This window comes from Pongo abelii, chromosome 3 (genome assembly GCF_028885655.2).
Source record: "Pongo abelii isolate AG06213 chromosome 3, NHGRI_mPonAbe1-v2.0_pri, whole genome shotgun sequence".
Lineage (NCBI taxonomy): Eukaryota > Metazoa > Chordata > Mammalia > Primates > Hominidae > Pongo > Pongo abelii.
In genome coordinates this window covers 157,784,077-157,808,877 of record NC_071988.2, presented here as the reverse complement: position 1 = coordinate 157,808,877, position 24,801 = coordinate 157,784,077, and the positions used below count along the sequence as shown (strand labels likewise).

General features: G+C 33.2%; 1 non-coding gene across 1 annotated transcript; it reads left to right on the top strand.

Annotated features, from left to right (window-relative positions):
- The first annotated feature begins 23,663 nt into the window (after nucleotides 1-23,663).
- On the top strand, nucleotides 23,664-23,827 carry LOC112133268 (U1 spliceosomal RNA). Its single transcript, XR_002914938.2, has one exon. It is a non-coding gene; the product is annotated as a U1 spliceosomal RNA (small nuclear RNA).
- The last annotated feature ends 974 nt before the right edge of the window (nucleotides 23,828-24,801 follow it).

Sequence of the window (24,801 nt, the reverse complement as noted above, 5' to 3'; positions counted from 1 at the left end):
GGCTAATTTTTTGTACTTTTAGTAGAGACGGGGTTTCACCATGTTAGCCAGGATGGTCTCGATCTCCTGATCTCGTGATCCACCCGTCTCAGCCTCTGAAAGTGCTGGGATTACAGGCATGAGCCACCGCACCTGGCCGACAGTTTCTTACAAAGCTAAATACAAGCTTTCAATACAAGATTCACATTTCTAGGTATTTACATAAATAAGTTGAAAATTAATATCTGTACAAAAACCTGCAAATAATGTTTATAGCAGTCATATTCATAATTGCCAAAACAGAAAGCAACCAAAATATTCTTCAATAGGGAGTAGATAAACATTTCCAAAATGCAGTATTGTTCAAAATTAAACAGAAATAAACTATCAGGCCATGAGAAGAAATGGAGGAACCTTAATTGCACGTTGCTAAGTGAAAGAAGCCAGTCTAAAAAGGCTCCATACTCTATGATTAAAGCTACATGACATCCTCAAAAAGGATAAAACTATAGAGAAAGTACAAATATATCAATGGTTACCAGGGTTTAAGGGGTAGGAGAGAGAAATATTTAGGGGGAGAACAGGATTTTTAGGGCAGTGAAACTAGTCGGTATGACACTGTTATGGTCTATTCATGATATTATACATTTGTCAAAACCCATAGAACTGTACAGCATAGAGAATAAACCCTAATGGAAGCTATGGACTTTGATAAATGTTAATGTATTAATAGTGGTACAAATTATCACACTAGTGTATCACACTAACACAAAATGTTAATAATAATGGTAACTGTGAGAGTAGAAGAAGATGCATATGGGAATATAGTACTATATACACATTTTTTCTGTATTTCTGAAATTGCTGTAAAAATATAATCCTCATAAAAATTGTTATTGTGGTGTATTTAATATGTTAAACATAGATATATCAATCAATTAATACTGTGTCTTCTTAGAGAACAAAACCATAGGAATAGATACATCTTAATATAGGACTTACTTTTATGGATACATGGATTAGTGGTTTTGTGAATAGCTTTTAGTTAAATATTCATAGAGATTCTTTGCCTTAGCTTTTGTCTGCCCAGAGTATATCTTGTACAAAGTTGGAGATATAGTTACTACTGTTTGCAAAAAGTCTGATGTACAGCTGAAGATAAAAATGTTTCTGGAGGCAGGGTACGGTGGCTCACACCTGTAATCCCAGCACTTTGGGAGGCTGAGGTGGGCAGATCACAAGGTCAGGAGACCAAGACCAGCCTGGCTAATATGGTGAAACCCTGTCTCTACTAAAAACACAAAAATTAGCCGGGTGTGGTGGTGCACACAGGTAGTCCCAACTACTTGGGAGGCTGAGGCAGGAGAATGGCGTGAACCTGGGAGGCAGAGTTTGCGGTGAGCCAAGATCGCGCCACTGCACTCCAGCCTGGGCAACAGAGCAAGACTCTGTCTCAAAAAAAAAAAAAAAAAAAAAAAAGTTCTTGGAGATACTCAAGGAAGGAACCTCCACACAGGAAAAACATTGGACCAGGATCTTTGAGATTTTTCTTTATCAGAAGTTGAATAGGTATAGGCCAGGTGCGGTGGCTCATGCCTGTAATCCCAGCACTTTGGGAGGCTGAGGTGCACGGATCACAAGGTCAGGAGATCCAGACCATCCTGGTCAACATGGTGAAACCTCGTCTCTAAACACACACACAAAAAACAGCCGGGCATGGTGGCGGACGCCTGTAGTCTCAGCTACTACGGAGGCTGAGGCAGGGAGGCGGAGCTTGCAGTGAGCCGAGATTGCGCCACTGCACTCCAGCCTGAGCGACAGAGTGAGACTCCGTCTCAAAAAAAAAAAAAAAAGTTGAATGGGTATTGACATGTAGCTTTGGCTGAACGACCTGTAATAGGTAACTTGCTCCCAAAGGGTGAGCATCCTGTTATTTGTCCAGGGAGATATCTGAATCTATCCTTTTAAAATTTAATATTGCAGTCAATATCTCCTCTAAGAATTAAGCATTAATGAACGAAATCAGTAGTCCGATTCATAAAGGCGTAGTCCCTTAGTGATGTGTCTGACTTATGACATTAGCTATAGTGGGTAGTCTTTAAGCGACAGAAATTGTCATCTTTATTCATTGCTGTTAGGAGAAGAGTGAACAGCAATGGCCATAAGGAAATTTAGTGAGTCATCAGACACACTTAAACCTTCAGATTAAAGATTTGTATATAAAATATGAGCAATTTAATTGCTTAAGTCATTTAATTACATGTCTTCTCCCTTCCTCCTCTTACGTATAATCTGCAATACCTCTAGTTATAGAGACTGATATTTCTGCCATGATTCAAGAAGATTTTATTAGTTACTTTGTATGGAGTAATTCACTTCATCTTAAATTTATTATAAATATATTTCTGCTGCTGTTATTAATAGAAGCATTTATATCACTTCCTTTTATAGGTTCCTGCAGATAGAATTGAAAGCATCTATTAATATTTTTAAATTTAAATTTTATTTATCAAACACAATCAATTTTCTTATTAGTTCTAGAAGTCATATTTTTTAATTTGAGCCTCTTGGTTTCCTGAATATATAATTATACTATGTGCAGCATAGCTTTTCTCTTTTCCTCCAGCAATAATTTATGTTTTTAGAAATTCCAAAGCAATTTCAAATACAAATTGTAGTAGTAGGCAGCCCTGTCTAGTTTCTGATTTGCTGGAAATTGTTTTATTGTTTCAATATTCAGAATATTACATGCAGATATTTAGTAGTACATAATCATTCAATTACGTCCCATCTATTCCATTTTACTTAGAGTTTATGTAAGAATACAGTCTATATTTATAAAATTGTGTGTTACCATCTATCTGTTGGTGGTATCGATAATTCTGTCTACGAATCTGTTGAGGTAAAATATTATATTGATAGTATTTCTACCTCTGGATATTTGATAGTGAACACATTTGGCATATATATATGATTTTGCTAAAATTTGCCATTAATATGTTTAAAAATTTTTTTTGGCATGTATGTTCTTAAGTGAGATTAGCCTGTACTAATTATGTTACATGCACTAGTACTTGGAGTTTGGGTGTAGACTCATCTCAGCTCTATAAAAGGTTGGTGAGAATTTCATCACTTACTTTGGTGTGAAGTGACATTTGAATTAATAATTAATCTGATTAAAAATAGCTTGAATAATTTTATCCAAGTTGATTTTTTAGAGTAGATATTTCATCATCATTCAATATCTTCCCTTCTAATTAGTGTTTTCAACACACTATTCCTGTGTGAGTCAATTTTTAGAATGAAGTCTTCCCTAGGCTTCCTGACTGGATAGTCTCTGTATTTTCTTATTAAAATAAAAAAATTTAATATTTCTTATTAAAATAAGAAAATAATTAAATAATTCTTTTTACAGATTTTCTTCTCATAAAATTTAGATATTTGGTTTCTCTTCCAGTTTCCTTTATCTTAAGTAGGCTCTTGAACAGTTTATCTTTTAAAAATTATTTTCAAAGAACAAACAAATTTAAATTGCTTTCCTGCTATTGTTTTATTATGTGTCCTTTTGTTAGTTTTAACTTCATTCATTTTATATTACATTACTCTTACTTTTACATTTGTCCCTCTTAATAGATTATTCAGTTATTTTCCTGTGAGTTTTTTAATTTTTCAGGACTAATTTATTTTATTTATATATTTCTTATTAAATAAAGAAGTTATAAAAAATGTTATAAATGTTTTATGAAGTTACAAATTTTTTATGGAGGGATTTTTCTGTACACCATGTCTTTTGTATGCATTGTTCTATTTATTATTGGTTCTAGAAAGCTTATTATTTCCTTTTTAATTTTCACTTCTATACAAAATACGTTTTGGAATATATCTTACTTTTAGAAATAGTTAAATTTTTTTGGTCAATTTATAATTATGTAATTTTATTTGTAAACAATAATAATCTGAATTAGTTTCTATATAAAAATCTCTATTTAAAAATAGTGTTAACATTTCTTTTGTACTGTAAACATGTAATAAATTTTGTTTATACATCATGGTCATTTAAAAAGATGTATTTGCATATATAAATTTTAGGGTGTAGTATTTACCTCCTCTATATCTTTTTCTTCTTTTCCTCAAGATCTCTACAATATTTGGAGAGAAATAATAAATTTTAGCACTATAATTGTACTTTTTTAACTTCTTCACACTTTTCTAATATGTTAGCTTTGCACATTTAATTGAAAGTACTTTGGTGTATTATAATTGAAAACCAAAACTAATTTTGTAGGAAAAACACCTAAATTTCTCAACTGGAAAAATAATCAAATACAAAACCTGAAAAACATGTGTAATATACACTAAACTCTCTTATTTATTGCAGGTTTTTGATTTGATTATTTGTAGTACGATGTACAATTGTATTATGATGTACAATACTTCAAATAACTTGTAAATCGCAGTACACTATCTCAAGTTACTTTGTCTAACATGTCAATTACTTATTAGACATCATAGTACAATACATTAAAAAAATGGAGATTATAGCTGGGAATAAATAAAACTTGGAGGATAGGAGACCTATGTGTTCCAGAAATTGGAAAAAAAGAACAGATGAGAAGAATTTAAGTTGTTCAGTTGAATATGCCTAATGAGTCACAGAAATGATTAAGAACACACACATTAAGAAAACTTAAAAAAACTGTGAAATTTGGTTTTACTAAAATTTCTATCAAAATCCCATCAAGATTTCTTTGTAGATACAAAGAGGATTATTCTGAGGTGTCAATGAAAGATACAAAGAAACCAAAATGCATAAAACAATTTTGTAAAATAAAGTGGAAAAAATCAGTTTACCCAGTTTTAAAATTCATAGTACATCTACATTACTCAAGATGCTGTAGTATTATCAGAGGTATATACACAAAGATCAGTGTAACACAATGGAGAATCCAGAAGTAGATGCACAGGAATATGCCTAAGTTTTTGACAAAGTTGCAAAAGCAACTCAATGAGAAAAAGATATTCTTTCCAACAAACTGTATTAGAGAAATTGGACATCCATAAGTCAAAATAACAACAATGACAAGAGAACTCAAAAAAGAGAAGAAAAACTAATAACTAGAAGGAAATAAATAGAAAAACTCTCAACTTGCATCAACTATAACAAAACCAATTCAAAATGGATTATTTGTAAAAAATGTAAAACATATCAAACTTTATTAATAAATTGGAAAAAATACTCAGAACACACAACTATATAGAGAGTTCTTAACAGCAAAACCATAATCTATAAAAGAAGAAATTCATAAATTTGAATTTATCAACATTGAAATAATTTTGGTTCATAAAATCCCTGTTAAGAGGAAAAAAAATACAGGCTACAGAGTGATGGAAAATATTTTCAGACCACATATCTGATACATAGTTATATCTAGAATATATAAAGGAGTCTCAAACTTCACAGTTAAAAAATGTAATTAGATAATGAGTACATGAAATGAAAAGATATTTCACTGAAGAGTACATACAGATGGCAATTTACTGCATGAAAAAAATGTTGAACATAATTAGATATTAGAGAAACACAAATTACAAACACAATGAGATTTCACCTTTTAACACACCTATTAGAAAGCCTAAAAATAAAAAAGAATAGATAACCAATGAGGTTATCCATGATAACTAATGATAAGCAAATGATATCTTAAGAGGAAGTGGAGAAACTGATTATTCACGTTGGTGACGGGAATATAATGTGAGTAAAAATTTTTACCAGTTTCTTGTAAAATTAAAATGCAGCTATCATATAACCCAGGAATTGTACTCCTGCACCTTCATGCCAGAGAAATGAAAATTTATATTTACCACAAAATCTATACAGATATATTCATAGCAGTTTTATTTATAATAGACTAAAATAGAAAATAATGTGACTATCCTCCAACTGTTGAATAGTTTAAAAACTGTGGTATGCCCACACCATGAAATACTACTCAGCAGTATATGGTGTCAACTATTTATACACATAACTACTTGTTTAAGTGCCCATATAATTATGCTGTATGAAAAAAGTCAATTCTAAAATATTGGATTCTGTATGATTTCATTATGTAACATTCTTGAAATGACAAAATTTTAAAAATGGAGAAGAAGTTGGTGGTTGTTAAAAGTCAGCACTGAGGTTAAAAGAGGGAGGTGTATGTGGTTCTAAAACGGCTACATAAAGCATTCTTGTAATGATGGAAATGTTCTCTATTTTGCCTTCATCATCGTGGATATACTGGTTGTAATAGTGCTACAGTTTTAGCAGTTTGTTACTACTGGAGGAAACTGAGTTAAGTATGCATGAGATCTCTGTATTGTTTCTTATAATTGTATGTGAATATGCCCTTTTCTCAGTATAAAATTTAATTAAATAAAGAAAAAACAAATTCCAATATTTAGTGGCTTAATAGAAAAATCATTTATTTGCTTAAAATTTGAAAGTTGATAGGGCTCAACAGGGACAGCTTTTCTATGCTCCAAGTGTTGTTAGCTGAAACAGTCAAACTGGAATCAGTAATACTGTGCAGAAGCCAGTCCAGGTGGCTTATTCACAGGCTAACAAGATAGTGTTGGCTGCATCTGCATATTGTCTGAGAGTTTCGTTGAAGCTGCATGCCTCAATTCTCTTTCATATAAGTAGATTTCCATAGCTGATCAGGTGACATAACTTAAAATTAGTATACACCTGCAAATGCTGTGGTGTGCATTACTTACCTGTCACCCAAGATCAAGACTTTTTAAGCAAGCAGGAAACACACTCATAAACAGCAAACAACCCGGCCCAGTCACTTTTCCCACCTTCCACCTTCATAAAGTAAGCATGGCAGTCATGTATTGTATTTGCCTTGACCTACTTATTTGCCGGTGTAGCTACAAAAACTGCTCAATATAGGGAAAAATACAAGCCATGCAATCTGGAGCCCTCAAGGATGTGCAGGGACATTCAGGCCCTTTGCGTATTTTCTCTCCCAACGAGTTCATGTCTGTTATTTCATATTTGCTTGATTTATAGCTATGTTTCTGGTAAGTAGTTTTCAAATAGGTTTTAGACTTGCTCAAATCCAAAGAAGTTTTGCTTCAAAAAGATTTTACATTTTTCTGGGAAAAAACAATCATTTGTATTAATATTGGGATACATTCATTGAAGATTTTGTTAAACATTTTTAGTGATTAGAGTTATTGCAAGGGTAATAAAAATGATTTAAAACAATAGTCTGCAAGTTACTTGGTGCTGAACATGTAGATTCAGGTTACTTGGTCTGAAAATGTGGATTCAGGGTTAGACAGACTGGAGTCAGAGAACTGGAGTGAATGGCTGCCTTGGAATCACAGTGCTGAATGATTTACTACCCCTTCCCTTTGAAAAGCTTTACATGTCTAACCGTGAGCACCCACAAAGTTAAGAATTCTTGACAGTGAATTGAGAAATAGTTCAATAGATCAGACAGCTGTTCTTAATGTAGTGCTTCTCCTACACATGCAGGAAATAAGAACCTTAGTTTACCCACTTTTAAGCACAAAGATTTAGCAAACGGCATTCACTAATTCCATTTATGAGGGCTCTACCCTCGTGATCTAATTTCCTCCCCTGAGTCCCACCTCAAGATATCATCGTGGAATTAAGGTTTCAGCACATAAATTTTTGGGAAACACAGATATTCAGTCCGTTGTACTATCCTAAATAAGAGATGATGGATTCAGATTATCAAAAATACATCATAACATATATAAAACAACATCAAAAGTAACTAAAATGTTAAACTTAAAATCATTTTAAATAACAAGAATAGTATGTAAGGGAGAAAGAACAAAATTCAGATGACTTATTAAAAAATGAGGGAATTGAAAAGCATTAGAGAAAGATCACAGCTGGTGGATATATTATTATCAATCCTGGAAGACTAGTGGCTGATTGAAAAGATATTTTCTCTCTCATAAAAGAAGTGCTGCAAGAAATAATATCCCTTCTCTGATTTCTTTCTTCCTTCTTTGGATCTCTTTTATGACAATAAATTGTCGTACTTCCTCAGGACCAGAACATGAAGACTGATGGAATTATAGACCGATTGAGTGTTTTTTAAAACAGGCAGAGTGATGTTTTAAATATATTATTTTATCTTATTTTTGACAAATTGTTTATAGTTCATGGTTTTGTATTTCAAAAGCATATCTTGGAACATGGCTAACTGTGTAAAAATAATTATAGATATAAATGAAAGTGATTAATCAAAAATTATTTTCTCATATTTAAATAATATTAACATGTTGTCTTTTAATATCTTATTCCTTAATTTCATGTTGTAGTTACATAAAAGAATCAATTGATTTTATGGTTTTATGAAACTATGCTTAAGCATCACATGGTATGTTAGCTCCACCTCTAACTGTCAAGCTGTTCAGTCTTGAGCAAGACAATTAACCTGATTTTCTTCAAAAGCACAATGTTTAGTGTGGGGTGCTTTACATCCAGATATAAAGGGTTTGGAATCTTTGATTCATGTCCTACCATTGAACTAGCATCAAAAACAATGAAAACTCTTTGAAGCACTGTTTTCTACCCTTAAAATATAAAAAAAAAATACGTATCTAATTGGTTTGTTGTAAGGATATTGTATAATAATGCATAAGTACTTAGTGAAGTCTAACACAGTAAGTAATTAGTAAATAGTAGTTGAGATACACAATTTTAATATTGCAATTATCATTATCTAACAGAGGTTTTGAAAGAACAAATTAAGTATATTATTTAAAGTATGTTTCGTATTTCCTAGAAAAGTTTAGTTCTCCTTCCTTCTGTTGTCTAATTTGGCTAAATTTATCAGCAAGGATGTATCACCATCTTCACTGAGGAAAGAACTATTATGACTTATATTAGGAAACATCATTTGAATAAATGTAATTGATTTGTTTTAGGACTGAATTTTAAATTATTGCATTAAGACTAACTTTATTGGTCCATTTTTTGAGGCACAGAAAATGTAGGTAACTTGTATATAAGCACACATTTAATATGTGAAAGATGTGGAATATAAACCTGGGAAGCCTTCTTAGAGAGCTTGTGCTATTGAACAAAATGTTTTAGCATCCTTGGCTTAAGAGGACCCAAATTGAGGATTCAAATTATAATAAAATCTCTAGAAATCAGAACACAGTTATTAGTACGTTCATGACAATCTGGCTTAAAAGAACCCCAGATTTTTCTAATTTATTTGCACAGCCTTGCTTGGTCCAGAATTTTGCCAATTCTTTCAATTATTCCTGTATAAATTGTTTATGTGGAAAGCAAACTTGTGTGTTTTAATATCGTATTTTTTAAAGCGTGATTTTACAAAATATATATTTCTCAATTCCTTGAGATGCAATGCATAGTTATTACAAGATAGTTCCAGGTGAGATATTTAGAATCATATCATTAGTTGTTTTATACAACATTTATGGAAAATAACTCAATATACTATTCATTCATCAAATGATTAAGTTGCTTTTGGTATAGAGACCACAAAGAAAATTGCTTTTCTGTGAATAGCATCTTTGGGATACATATACAATATATACAAATAAAACATTCATTATTCATTAATATTAATATGATTACATTTTAAAAATATGCTTATCAGGAATTAATAGAAACTAATTCTTCATAGGTTATTTTGTTTTTAGCTTCTTTGGTATTATGTATAATCTTAATTTTACTGTTTGATCATTATAGTTGAATTTTTCAAAGTAAATTTAAACTGGTATTATTTTCAGGGTTTTGAAAGCACTTCAGTAAGCCATGGTATGCTAAGATCAGTGTACTGGCCATTAAAAAAAAAAAAACAAAGAGCAGTGCTTACTGCATGAAATTTTGTGGTGTTCTCTTATCACCAACATGTAATAGATCCTTATATACCACATCAATGATACTGATGAGTTGGGGATCCAAGGGTAGTAAGGGTAAATTTAAGATTTCAGGAAAATGCAGGGTATTGTGTGGGAAAAAAAATCCCATTAACTTACCATTCTTTCCAACATTCCAGTAGCTAATTTGTTCTTGATATAAAGTATCTTGTGACATTTACTTTTAACAGACAGTTGCTAACTGTTTCAATCATTCTGTCTTGGGATTCTTGGGATGATGCTTTTCTGACTGGAAACCTCTGTAGCCAGTGGTGCCTTTGCCTGAGTTATGCTTGGGCCCTTGGACTCATTGGGTCCACTCAGCCTGGCAGGCTGCACTTGGCACATGCTACCAGCCTGGATCTCATGCCTGCCATGGGTGAGAAGAGCAGCCAGGGATTTGTGAAAAAGCAAGCAAGGGGTCTGGCCACTGTGCATAGTGAGGCACTCTGGCTGTGGTGATATGGGCAGCTCCAAAGCCAGCATGCGTGCTGGCTCCCTGTGAGGCTGCAGTTGGACAAGGCATACACAAGAAGCTTGTACGACTAGCACCGGAGAACACAGTGATACCCGGAAGCTTGGAGACACCAGGAACCCAAAAAAATAAGGGTGTCACAGTCCTGGCTTGGGGAACTTCTAGTTTTGGGCTTGCCCAAAAGCTTAAATACACCAGAGCCCAAAAGAGGGTGACACAGTACTGCCTCAGGGAACTTCTAGGTTTGGGCTTCCTGAAGGGTTGCAGCTCTTTTCTCCTCCTTTTATCTCTCCTTCTTGTCACCTGCAATATGGTGACCAAGGGGCATATTTCAGTCTTGTTTGTGTTATCGCTATTTTAGCCCCACCATTCAGCAGGTCCCAAGTTCTTGTCCTGTGTCAAGGAAGAATGAGGTATGCAGACAATTGGATGGTGAGCAAGGCAAAAAGCAGCTTTATTGAGTGACAGAAGAGCTCAGAGGAGACCCATATTGGTAGCTCCTTTCCACAGGCAGGGTGTCCTGACAAGTGTTCAGCATTCAGCAGAGAGAAGACCCTGGGGTGGGTAGCTCCTCTCTGCAGACACTTCATCCTGTCATCTCCTTGAGTCTGGCTGAGTCTGGGGTTTTTATGGTCTTCAGAAGGGAGGAAGTGTGTTCTGATTGGTCCATGGGTGGCCATGGGCAGGCTGGGAAAAAGTACCAAGTTCCCACTCAGGTCAGAGGGACTGGCAGCCTGGGTGCCAGGCTTCAGGCCTTTCCCAGCTTGAAAGAGGGGCTTCACTGGAGACCCACCACTTTCCACCCCAAAGCCTGTCTTCCTCTTGCCGTTGTTCATGGCACCCCAGCTGTTTATGCTGATGAGCACCTGCAGGCCAGTGCTGGGCTGCCCTCAGCATCCCATTTTCTTCCCTCCTGTACTTGTTGGTGCCCACAGTCCAGAGGGGGTCAAGGCAGCAGGGGGCTGGCATGTCAGTGCTGCCCTGAGCATGTGCACACCAAGCTGGGCTGCAACAGAATGCAGGCTTGGCCTCAACCTTGCTCCAAAATTGGAACAGGCACTGGAACCAGGGAGAGGCCAGGCAGTGGGAATAGACACCTCCAAGCCTGTGGGGGCAGCAGTTGGGGGGCCTTCCCAGGCACCCAATGGTTCAGAGATGCACAGGTCTACAGACATGGCTTGGGGGGCTGAAACTGCACCCGAAAGAGTTGGGGGCTTCTGCCTGCTCCTCGGTCCCACTGGCTCTGTGGAGCACGTAGTCCAGCCATACCTCCCTTGCTGCAGCAGGTGTCTTGGCAGTGGCTGCCCCAGGCAGGCTACCACTGCCATCAATTCCAGAACAGTCCTGATTGGATTCTATTTAGGAACACAAAATATCTCTAATCTCTTATTTTGATGTACATTCCAAAAACAAATGAGTATTTATTTGTTTTATTTTTGTTATTTAGCTTTTGAAAAATATTTATCTGAGATATTTGTGTACTTGTCCCATTTATTCTCAAGGTTTTATTTTTTGTGTGCAAGCACTGAGATATCCCTTTGGCAGTCAGAAACATAATGTCTATGTTTGATAAGGTTGCTTCAGATTTTAAGCCAGGGGACTTGCTTCCTAATTTACTCAGAAAAGGAAATAAACAAAAATTTTCATAGGATAATTCAGCCTGGAAGAAAAACACAAGTTTAGAAAAAATCTGGCAGGTAACACAAAAGAAATATATTTTTGTTGACTCTACCTGAACAGTAGTTATTATGCTTTTGTGTTTTTTTTTCTAGATTTTTTTCTTCTCTAAAGAGGTGATTTTTTTTAATGCAAATTCGAGGAATTTCTAAGTTGATGGTAGGATATTACTCCAAATTTATAACATCCTCTAATGTAAAGTTTTCAGGAATTACTTGATTTTTAAAATTAGTTTGAGTGAATGGTGATTAACATGTTTAATTTTATGCCATGTAAACTAAGTAGAATAATTATTATCAATAAAAACTAAATTCATTTTATCTTCATATACATCATATTCAAATAACACAAAATAACTCAGTTTATACTATAGCTATAAAGCACATAGAGTTATTCTGGGATTAATTCTCTTGGGTGAAATAAATATAGAATGAATCTATAAAGAATTATTTAATGACTACAGACAGACCATTTGGTTGAAGATACAAGTGAGTATCAAGTTCTTTTTTGGTTCTCTCAGTTGCTGGGTAGCTATCAAAAGCATAGTAAATTTCCATCTGGGAATAGGTATAATTTATTGATATATGCACCCTCATTAGACAGAATTACAAAAGGGAAAACTGAGACATTACAGATTTAGATAGCCTCACCTTGAAGTAGAAGTATTAGTAAGCTACAAACTATCTGACGGTATACAGAAAAATATAATATTCTATATTTGATTTTTTAAAAAATAAGTTCCTTCATTCTAATTTTTAATGTAATATGGCAACTTGATAAATATATTGTTAATGACATACTAATGTTGGAAACATTGTTTAAAAGTTTTCAAACACAGAACACCCTAATTTGAGAACATGATCTCCTTTTTAAGTTAACTTGGATGAAACTCTTTTCAGACATATTAAATTAATCTTGATTTCAATGACTGCGCATTCCACTTACCAGGAATCTAGAAAAACAGAAGTATGGCTTCAGCTTTCAGAAGCAAAACTTTTCTGTAGAGAAACAATAATAGCAAACAGAGTAAGAAAAAACTCAGAAATAAAATATATATTACTATGTATCTTTATTGTGATTTCAGTAAAGGGAGTATTTTTAGAACCAAATTTGATATCAAAATATTGCTATAAATAACAACTCTAATTGCTTTAGAAAAAAAGAGAATTAAGTGGAGATGATCTCCAGAAAACAAATACCAAATCTTACATTTTGAGATGTATTATATTGATTGAAAAATAATACTTAGGAACAAAATGTACAAAGCATACCTACTCAAACTTTTTCTCTGTTCAAAGCTCAGTAATCAATTTGGTAGCATAGAATCAGGCAAAGGACAAAAATAGAGTTACATCTATCTTTTATATGTTAAATTTATTTTTTAAAAAATATGTTTTTTATACTCAAATTACAATCTCTTTTTGAAATAGCACATGCTTAATGCTTTGCCTATAAAACATATGTTTTATATGTAAAACATAATCAAAAAACATGTTTTCCATGTTTACCTATTATTTAAAAATGTATTAAGTGACAATTTTACTCTGTTATTTCTAAGAACATAAATTTAACTTTGTAATATAGATTCATTCCATGCAATGTACTGCAAATAAAATTTTATTTGTTCATTGCTTAAGAATAAAGACCCAGATTAATTAAGTTTTACAACCAAACATATGTACAGCAAATATATTGATCACAGGCTACATTTTGTAAATTAGTCGATTATATAACTCGGCAGGGGTAGATGCGAATGGGAAGCAAGAGCATACGTAATGTAGAGGAAACATGAATGGGTTACTGAAAATTACTATTTCAAAAAGTTATTGGAAATCTGTGTTAAAATCTTATTTTAAAATCTAGCTTGGTTTTAAAATGTAGCTAGCTGTGAGATGGCACCCAAATATGTAACCTTTGTGTGTCAAATTTTTAATCTGTAAACCAAAGGACTGTGCTGGTCCCGTGTCTCAAAAAACCCCAAGGCTTCCAAAAAGTTCTAGTTGTAAGGGTAGTGAGAATAAATTTATGGTCCCTGAACGTTCCTATTTTCAGTGCAATTCCTCTTTTGATTCTTCCTTTCAAGAAAGATTTAACTGGCTTAGACTCTTTGATATATTCCTCACTAGATTGCTTGCTTATTTGTTGCAGTTTTCTAATTATATGACTCTCAATATATGTTTTTTAATTAAGCAAGCATAAAAAAATGAGAGTAGTTAAAATATGATAATATTATTACTATTGACAGGAGTGTCAATATTGAGTACATTTCAAGTAAAAGCAATATTTGTTATGGCAAATTTTAAATCTGTTAACTGTAGAATCATTCATGAAGAATTTATTACCATACTAAATGACCATTCTTCATCACTAGTTACTGCCAGATGTTGATGGTTTTCAAAGTTATATTTATTATTCTCTAAGGGAGAAAAATAACCAAACATTTTTGAAACATTGTACTTAATTTTCTCAAGTAAGTTACAGAAATTATTAAAAATCATATCAAAAATTCTAAATACACTGAGAAAGCCTTATTATGCAAATATTGTCTCATCAAAAAATATACAAAATACTTTCTTCTTATTTTAACCTCATAGTCAAGTGCTTTTTTTAAAAAAAATTATACTTTAAGTTCTGGGGTAAGTGTGCAGAATGTGCAGGTTTGTTACATAGGCATACACGTGCCATTGTGGTTTGCCGCACTCATCTACCCGTCATCTACATTAAGTATTTCTCCTAATGCTTTTCCTCCCCCTGCCCCACCTGCACCCCTGTCAAGTGCTCTTTTAAAGTTGGAAGTGCACTAGAAGATTAGAAACGTGGGCTGTATAGGTGGTGATAAACCAATACAAATCCAAATATAATGCAGTAGGATCTTCATCTCCAATACAATAAAGAGGAAAAAAGTAATGTCTATTAAATCCCAGAACAAAAGAAGGGTAAATCTCATCTTATGGTCAAAGGCAGGGCTTACAGCAGAAAAAAGGAGGTGAATGAGAGCTTCCCCAAATAAAATGGTTCGATACATAGTATTAAAAAGCTGGATCTAACTGGATATAAAATTTTTACTGATAAGTTTCGAAGAGGACTGTAGTTTATGAATGGACTTGGAGTAATTGGAGGGATATTGAAGTTCTGAGTGGATTAACAGAGAATGGGACACCAAGGGAGAGATGAAAAATATTTTGACCTGGATGACTACTAGGTAGTCAAACTGGGTCAGGTACAACACCCCTCATTCCTCAAGCATCAAACGAAGTTAAAAAATTGTGGTGGAATGAAAACAAATTTCTCACTTACAATTAGAACATTCCCAGAAATAGATTCATCAGTATTGGCTATTGAAAAAAAAGTATAAACAAGACCAAATAAACCAATTTGACCAAAACATTCATTAGTTCACAATACTGTCAAAGCAATACCTAAAAATAAGTTTCTAAATACAACTTTAGATCAATTAAATGGATTCATTTTTACATCAGTGAAATCGACTGAGCTTGTATTTGATCAAAGTAAACAAATAAACAAACAAAACAGGTTTGATGTTTACACACAGACACCAAGGTTATCAGTTGTAAACCTTCAGAAGTTAATTGAATCTAGATATTTTGTTCCTAATTTTGATTGGTGAAATATAAATTGCACTATTTTACAGCGACCTATTTTATGACAATACCAGATATGACGGCAAAAAAAAAAAATACATATGGTGAAATGGGGGGAGGTGAATGTCAGGGAGAAAAATCTATCCTCGAAATTGCAACTTAGAGATATAAGTCTGTCAAATAGCATTTTAGCACATCTAGAGGGATTTATATGATTTTAATTCTAGATGAATAAATATAATAAATTATACAAATGTGCTCTATAATTGTTAACTTTCCAGTAAGAAAACTGCTGTTAATGATATGTCATTCATCTTAATTATTTTTGGATTCTATTTGCTATTATTTTATTTAAAATTTTGCCTTTTCATAATTGAGTTTGATCTGTAAATTTTTGGTGCAATTTTTGTCATGCTTTTGGCATCAATGTTTTACAGAGTTATTAAATAATATTTGAAAAATTATCAATTTTGCTGTATGCTTTGGAATAGCTTAAGTAGTGTTGGAATTATCCGTTTTTAATGATTCAGTTGGAATACTTTTATGAAGCTGCCTGAGGCTGCCTAGCATTTTGTAGGGAATAATTCACAGTCCAATTTTTCTGGTTCTTCTGTATACAACAACATGTATGTTATTTCTCAACTCCAGGAGAGATTTTAGGCAATTATATTTTCATGGAAAATAATGTGTTTGTTTGCATTTTTCAAATCTATTTCTATAGAATTAGAAAAATCAGTTTATTACAGATTTTCTTGTAGTTCTTTTTCTGCATTTCATTTTATGATCTTATATTTTCTTTCTTGCATTGTAATGAGAAAATACTATATGTATCATTTCTACTTTTGTATCATGTGTTTTTGAATTTCTTTTTGGCCAAATTTTAGTTATGTTTCATAGATCGTAACAGAAAGTTATCCTTTAACTTCAGGATCCAAAATTCATATGGAAGTAATAACCTCTATGTTATTATTTTTATAGCTCTTCTATATTTTCTTTTCTTTTTTTTTTTTTTGATGTTCTGGTGAACCTTTCATTATCGGAGAGAAGTGAATTAAAATATTCTACCATTATCATGTGTGTATTTATTGTCTTTTTGTATTTTGTCAGATAATTATGCTTTATGATCATAGGTACTTGGATATTTGGTTGGTAGATATTCACAATCTAAAGTCTGATTACAAAATACTTATTAGCCTTGTCGCTTTTTTAATCCTAAATTTCACCTCATTTAATAAACTGTAGATTAGATAATAGAGTTGCATAAATATTAATTTGCTGATTTTAATTGTTCTGTGATTATATTTAAGAATATCTTTGAAAATGCACATTGAAGTATTTCACATTAAACAGTCATGTTACTTACACCTTACTCAATGTTCGTAAGTAATAATTTTTGTAATAGTTCAGATAAATGTAAAGATTGATAAATACATAAGATAGAAGGATAAATCAACTGAGTTAAAATGTAAACAATCTTTGAATCTGGATAAAGGGCATAAGAAAACTTGTTGTAATACAGTCATGCAGGGCATGATGATGTTCCAGTCAATGACTAACTGCATATATGAGGCTGGTCTCATGAAGGAGAATGGAGCTGAAAAATTCCTATTACCTAGTGATGTTATAGCTGTCACAACATTGTCCCATCACTACTCACATGTTTGTGGTGATGCTGGAGTAAACAATCTATGGTGCTGTGAGTCATATAAAAGTGTACAGTGTATCATACATGATAATGAGAATTAACGATTATGTTACTGGTTTATTATTTACTGTGAAATACTTTGTATTGTTATTTTAGAGTGTACACCTTCCACTAATACAAAAAAATGTTTACTATTCAAGGGTATGGCTGGCAGCAGCCTTATACATTTTGGTTTCCCCACATCTTTTGATTGCAGCACTTTATCTGGTGCTTGATTTAATCTCTTGTTTTGTTCATCATGGAGCCGAAGCATTTATGATACCTAACCGTGGTCTTGCAATTTTTCTGTAACTTTGAAATTATGTCGGAATAAAACATGATGAAAAAAACAGAACCAAACAAACATAAACCTCTGAGTCACCAGATAAAGTTTGGCATTTGCTGTGGTTTACTTATGCCCTCAAATAAACGCAAGCTTTGTTGATGTTGCTGAAATTTGATGCTTTTCTTTTCTCTACAGCCTCTGAATATCTATCTGGCCATACTCCTAGAATATAAAATTAAAAGCTTTATTTATAATACTGACAGCGGACACTAGTAACTAATAGAAGTGTTGAAAATATAATTTAATAATTAAATAATAATACCCAGTCTTTACATATTAGTCAACACATAATCCTTTCATTTTATATTGAGCGATCTTTTTCATTAACCGCATTATGAGCTAAAGTACCCTTTATGAGTTTTTTACCATAAAAGCTGTACATGTTAGTATGAAACTAAGCTATCTTATAGAAAAGTAAGATTTGCAGATGAATGCACTGTTATTTTCATTTCTTACTGAGTGCCAAGATATGATTTATTAATTATCATTTCTACCTCACATTTGAAACTCTATTTTATTTTCATATAAACACTTTGATTATTACTTTCCCTTAGTGATCTTCACCACAAGCTAGCAAAATTAGCTAGGTTTATTAAATCCTGAACTTATGCCCTCTGGATTCGTCTATGTTGTCACAAATGACAGAATTTCTTTTGTTTTATGCCTGAATAGTATTCCATTGTGCATATACTCCAGGCCTGTTCTCTCACACTGAGCCTCTAGACCTTCTCTGGCACAAATGGGATCACACAGCTCCAAGCTTTAGGGTTTTGTGACAGACTGGATCTCAGTCCCAGGCCACCATGGGGCTGACTTCAGTGGCCCTGGACTACGTAAATGATCTGTTTTTAAAATTCATTATTAATTAATGTTTTTATTGACTGATAAAATTATATGTATTTACTGTGTATATCGTGATGTTATGAAGTTCATATAGGTGCCATAGTTTCTTTCTCCATTCCTCTATTGATGGACACTTAGGCTGCTTCCAAATCTTTGTTATTGTGAATAGCACTGCAATAAACACGGGGGTGCAGATATCTCTTTCATATACTCATTTTATTTTCTTTGGATACGTACTCAGTAGTGGGGCCATCGGGTGTTGTCCTAGTGCTGGATTTGACTGTGGCGGGCCAGTGTTGGGGTTCACAACAAAGTCTTGTTTGCACTCACTTCCCTCTCCTTCCCCCCAGTAGATGGTATCTCTCTCTCTGCTATGCTCCCTGACATTAGGGGAGTGGTGACATAGAAAATTTAAAACTATCCTTCCTACCCTATGCGATGTGTCTTTTCTTATTGTTGTGCTACACCCAGGTGCTGTGATCTCTCGCCGGGTTTCCATAGGTTTTCTGAAGGTATTTTGGTGAGTGACTAGTTATTCAAATTGATATTTCTCCGGAGAAATGGTCACTGGATTGTTCTACTCTATCATCTTGCTCTGCCCTGATGGGGAAAAATAAAAAAGCTTAAATAAAGAATAAAGATTTTGTAAGTCTAAAAATACTTCTATAAAAATAAAATTATTGGAATACTTAAAACACTTCACTGCCAAAAAAAGAAAGCCTTTGGAACACTGAATTGTAAAAGCTATTTTGTTGCTTTTCTTCTGATGACATTGTCAAATATATTTACATATATTGACTATGGCTAGCTTGAATTGTTTGGAGAGGATTCTAAACTGGAATTTGAAGTACATATTTGTGAAGAAATAAAAGCAACATTGAAAAATTCTTTTTCCTTTTCAAATAAGTTATTCAGGATACTCCTAAAGAATATGAGATGTAGCTCTCTTGAGGAAAACTGCATTTAACATTCCATTTAAAGACTAAAGGAACATTCTCCTCAATAATACAAGTAGATAATAAAATAGAAATAGAAAAATCTCTCCAGGCTTTAGAAAAATACACAACTGTGGACTTATGTTTTTCTTTCTACCTATTCTTTGTAAAAAGTCAAAATCCCACTTGTTTCAATGTTTACAAAGAGTTACTAAAAATCGACAGGGTCTGTTTATTTCCTCTTCTGCATTACCTCCCATCATCTTCATACCCTTTAGTTTTCTAGATTCAAGATTTGAAGAACAGAACCCTATACCATTTCCTTACATATTTAGAAACAGATAAGTTGACCCTGTCGAAAGGGTCTTATTGTAGTCTGTCAGTATTTCAGTCAGTCAGTTTATCTCTGCATACAAATTTATGAAGTTATAAATTGTATGCAGAGGTAATGAATACATGTACTTAAACACATATGAGCATTTTAACCTTTATTATGCATTTTCTGCATATTGGAAACATGTTTGCATACAAATTATAATCTGTATTACATATACGAATAATATATAATAAATCCCATAACTATATGCCTTAACAGATAATATGTCTACATAACCGAATAAATGCAGTCTTGAAAATCTCACACCTTAAAATCTTAATAAAATCAACAAGAGCAACAACAACAATAATAATGAAGGAGGGAACATAGTATGGCTAACCTTTTGTTAAAAACCCAACCTTGTGCTAGAAATCCAGAACTCTCTACCCAGGAAAGCTCATACAAAACTGAGAAGCGTTCACTTTAAGTCCCCTACCTTCAAAGAAACAGTTGATGTTAGAATAACCTCACTGATTCCAGCTGGATTAGCATGTCAGGATGTATTCTATTAAGAAGTCAGAACTCAAACTATTTATGTGGGGACCAGAAAATATTATAGTGAAACACAAACAGAGATTATCATATAAGTAATATCAATGCATTACACAATTGAAAAGGAATACAGAGTAGAACCAATATCACATAAATTTCAGGGTTAATATTCAGAAAATAGGTTTTAGAATTTCAGTCAGAATTCACAGAAAATTATAGAAAGTTGAAAACAAAGTGAAAAAGACAGAAATCAAGTATGGATAACAGAGTTTCCATTTATAGATAACTGAATTCTTATATTTATAAGTAAAATAAGTGGATCATAAAAAATAAAAAACAACAACTATAACAAAAAAGTGAAGAGCCAATAAAAGTTAATTCTTATACAAAGGCAAATTATGAAATATCAAAATATCAACATTTACAGATAATATTATTGTGGAATCAGAAAACTTAGAAATATTCTGAATGCCATTTATACTCAGGGATAAATAGATAATTGTTTATGTATTCAGGATCAGGTGAAAATATTGAGTTATTCTTAAGCTAAAATGGTCTAGACTGTATTTAGGCTATTTCATAACTACATATTAGTCCACAATAATACAATAGGATTAACACGACAAAACTTTGAAGAAAGTAGATCCAATAAGTTATATTTCAAATATAGAAGCCAAAATATATTCTCATATATCTATGGGCTCAGTAACTATAAAATTTATGAAAATCTTAAAACAAATATTCAGCAATTTAACACGAGTAAGCAAAATTTACCTGAATAATTCAAGAAGAGTGATTATATTAGGGAAAAAAAACCATTTTTTAACAGGCACTGGAATAAACTCAGTGTAAAAGTTAGTTTACATAACTGATAATTTTGACTAAAATATAACTGGCACCCCTATATTAATACAACTACATAATAAACATAAATCCTAGAATATTACTGCGAGTAGGGAAGAAGAACAAATTTCAGATATGTATGTTGTGATATTGTTGAGGATTTATACATACCATTGAAAGATTAACAATTTGGCATAAGTAGAACCAAAAATATATTATTTCAAAATTGCTACTGAGGAATATGAATAAACAAAGCAAAACAGAATAAGACACACTTAGACAGGTACACAAATATAATGTAGATAATAGACAAAAAAGCAACAATACAAAAAACTTTAAAAATAATAAAAATATTAGATGAAAACATATTTATGTGACTTTAATATACAGAGAAAATATAAATTATATAATATAATTATTAAAGAAAATATTTAATATTTGTAGGTAGAATTTGAGTCTACAATTTCTCAAAAAATTTTATTTAAGAAAATACAAACTAAAATGGTACAACTATTCATAAAACTAAACATTCAACTATGATACAAACCGGTAATTACACCCTTGGTCATTTATTCCAGAGAAATAAAACATATGTTTATGCTGAAAACCGCACATGAATGCTCATAGCAGGCTCCTATATAATAATCCCAAATTGGTTTTCCAGTCCAGGTATCTATCCTTCAACATGTAGATGGTGAAAGGGTGGTACATCCACACCATGGATTCTTACTTAGCAATAAATAGAAATAAACTATTGATAGATGAAACAACTTCAATAAATACATTGCTAAGGGGCAGAAGCTAAGCATCAAAGGTTACAAACTTTATCATTCTTTTTATGCAATGTTTTTGAAATGGTAAATTTTAGAAATGGAGAACAGATTAATGGCTGCTATTAGTAGATGGGGACAGAATGGGTATGGTGAGAGATGGGCAGATGTGCTAATAAATGAGCAACACAAGGGATTTTTATGGTGGAGGGACTGTTCAGCATTTTGATTTTGGTCTTAAGTACATGCATCTATACATGAGATAAAATTACATTGAGCGAAATATGCACATAAATACACAAACACAAATAGTAAACTAGAAAATCTGAATACATTGTTGAATGTTATCAGTATCAATTGTCTGGTTTGGTAGTGTACTGTAGTTTACAAATTTGTTCCATGGAGAAACTGGGTAAAGTGTACATAGAATCTCTCTGTATGTTTTTTTCTAACTTTTATTTTAGATTCATGAAGTATATGTGCAGGTTTGTTACAAGAGTATATTGTGTCTGGAATACAAATGATCCAGTCACCCAGGTAGCGAGCCCAGTACATGATAGGTAGATTTTCACTTCTCACCCCCCTCTTACCCTCTCCCCTCCAGTAGTCCCTACTGTCAACTGTTCCCATCCTTATGTTCATGTGTACTCAATGTTTAGCTCCCACCTATAAGTGAGAACATGTGCATTCGATTTTTTGTTCCTGTCATTAGTTAGGATAATAGCCTCCAAGTTCATTCATCTTGCTGAAAACAACATGGTTTTGTTCTTTTTTATGGCTGCCTAGCATTTAGTGATGCATATGTACCACATTTTCTATATCCAGCTCATTGTTGATGGGCAACTAGATTGATTCCATGTCTTTGCTTTTGTGAATAGTGCTGCAATAAACATACCAGTGCATGTGTCTTTTTGGAAGAACAATTTATTTTCCTTCAGGTAGATACCCAGTAGTGGGGGTGTTGGGTCAAATGGTAGTTCTAAGAAGTTCTTTGAGAAATCTCCGAACTGCTTTTCATAGTGGCTGAACTAATTTGCCATCTCATGAAAAGTGCTCCCTTTTCTCTGCAATCTCCCAAATATCTGGGTTTTTTTTTGGATTTTTTAAATAATAATCTGACTGGTATGAGGAGGTGTCTCATAGTGGCTTTGATTTGTATTTCTCTAAAGATTATTGATATTGAGCATTTTTCATATATTTGTTGGCTGCATGTATGTCTTCTTTTGAGAAGTGTCTGTTCATGTCATTTTACCATTTTGTAATGGGATGATTTTATTTTATTTTAATTTTGTTTATTGAATTGAGTTCCTTATAGATTCTGGATATTAGATCTTTGTTGCATGCAGAGTTTGTGAATATTTTCTCCCATTCTCTAGGTTTTCTGTCTACTCAGTTGGCAGTTTTGTTTGCTGTACAGAAGCTCTTTAATTAGATCACACCAGTTTTTGTTTTTGTTGCAATTGTTTTAGGGGACTTACTCACAAAATTTTGCCAAACCCATGTCCAGAATCATATTTCCTAGGTATTTCTCAAATATTTTCATAGTTTTAGGACTTACATTAAAACCTTTAGTCTATATTCAGTTAACTTTTCTATATGGAAAAATTTAGAGGTCCAGTTTTATTTTTCTGCATATGGCTAGCTGGTTATCTCAGCACCATATTTTAGATCTGTGTATGAATCTACAATTATCTTAACTCTTGATTAAAAAAGAAAACTCGTACTTACCTGGCAGGGGAGATACCATGATCATGAAGTTGGTTTTCCCAGGACGAGGCTTATCCATTGCACTCCGGATGTGCTGACTCCTGTGATTTCCCCAAATGTGGGAAACACAACTGCATAATTTGTGGTAGTGGGGGACTGTGTTCGCGCTTTCCCCTGAGAAAAAATAAAGAAAGAAAAAAGAAAACTCTCAAATAAAGTTAATATAACAAAGATTAAAATATCTAAGAAAAACTGAATACAAGTTTTTGAAAAAATACCATACAAAAGGGTCTATATGGGCCGGGAGTGGTGGCCCATGCCTGTAATCCCAGCACTTTGGGAGGCCAAGGAGGGCAGATCACGAGGTCAAGAGATTAAGACCATCTTGGCCAACATGGTGAAATCCCGTCTCTGCTAAAATATAAAAATTACCTGGGCGTGGTGGCGTGCACCTGTAGTCCCAGCCTCTTGTGAGGCTGAGGCAGGAGAATCGCTTGAAGCAGGGAGGCGGAGGTTGCGTTGAGTGCAGATTGAGACAGAGCGAGACTCCGTCTCGAAAAAAAAAGTGTTTATACATTCCTGAATGAGAGAGAGATGGAGGAGGGAAAAAAAAGACAGAAAAATGGGAGGAAGAAAAGGAAGAAAGGAGGGATAAAGGAAGGAGAAAGGAAGGAAATAAAGAAGAAAAGGAGAGATAAAGAAAGAAAAACACATTAAAAATGTGTTTGTACATTTTCTTTGCAAAGCCTAAAATATGAAAGGCAGGTTTGCAATACCTAAAATAAAAAAAAAAGAAACAGAAGGAGAGATAGGGTTATGATAGATATTAAGATTGCTTAAAAGAAAAATATTCTATTAACCCCATTTGAAATATGAAACAAAAAATGAGTAAAACTTAGGAAAGAAAAATTATAACTTCTTAAAGTGCTAATTACAGGCACAATGACATGAAAAATCTACTGTATGAATTTAATTTGCATAAGTACAAATAGCTGAATGTTAATCACCAAGACAATGGGAAAAATGTCTCCAGAGACCTTTGCAGCAGCCACTACCATCACAGGCCCAGAGGCCTCTGAGGAATAAATGGTTTCCTGGGACAGACCCAGGGGCCCTGTGCTGTATGCAGCCTAGGGACTTGATGCTCTGCA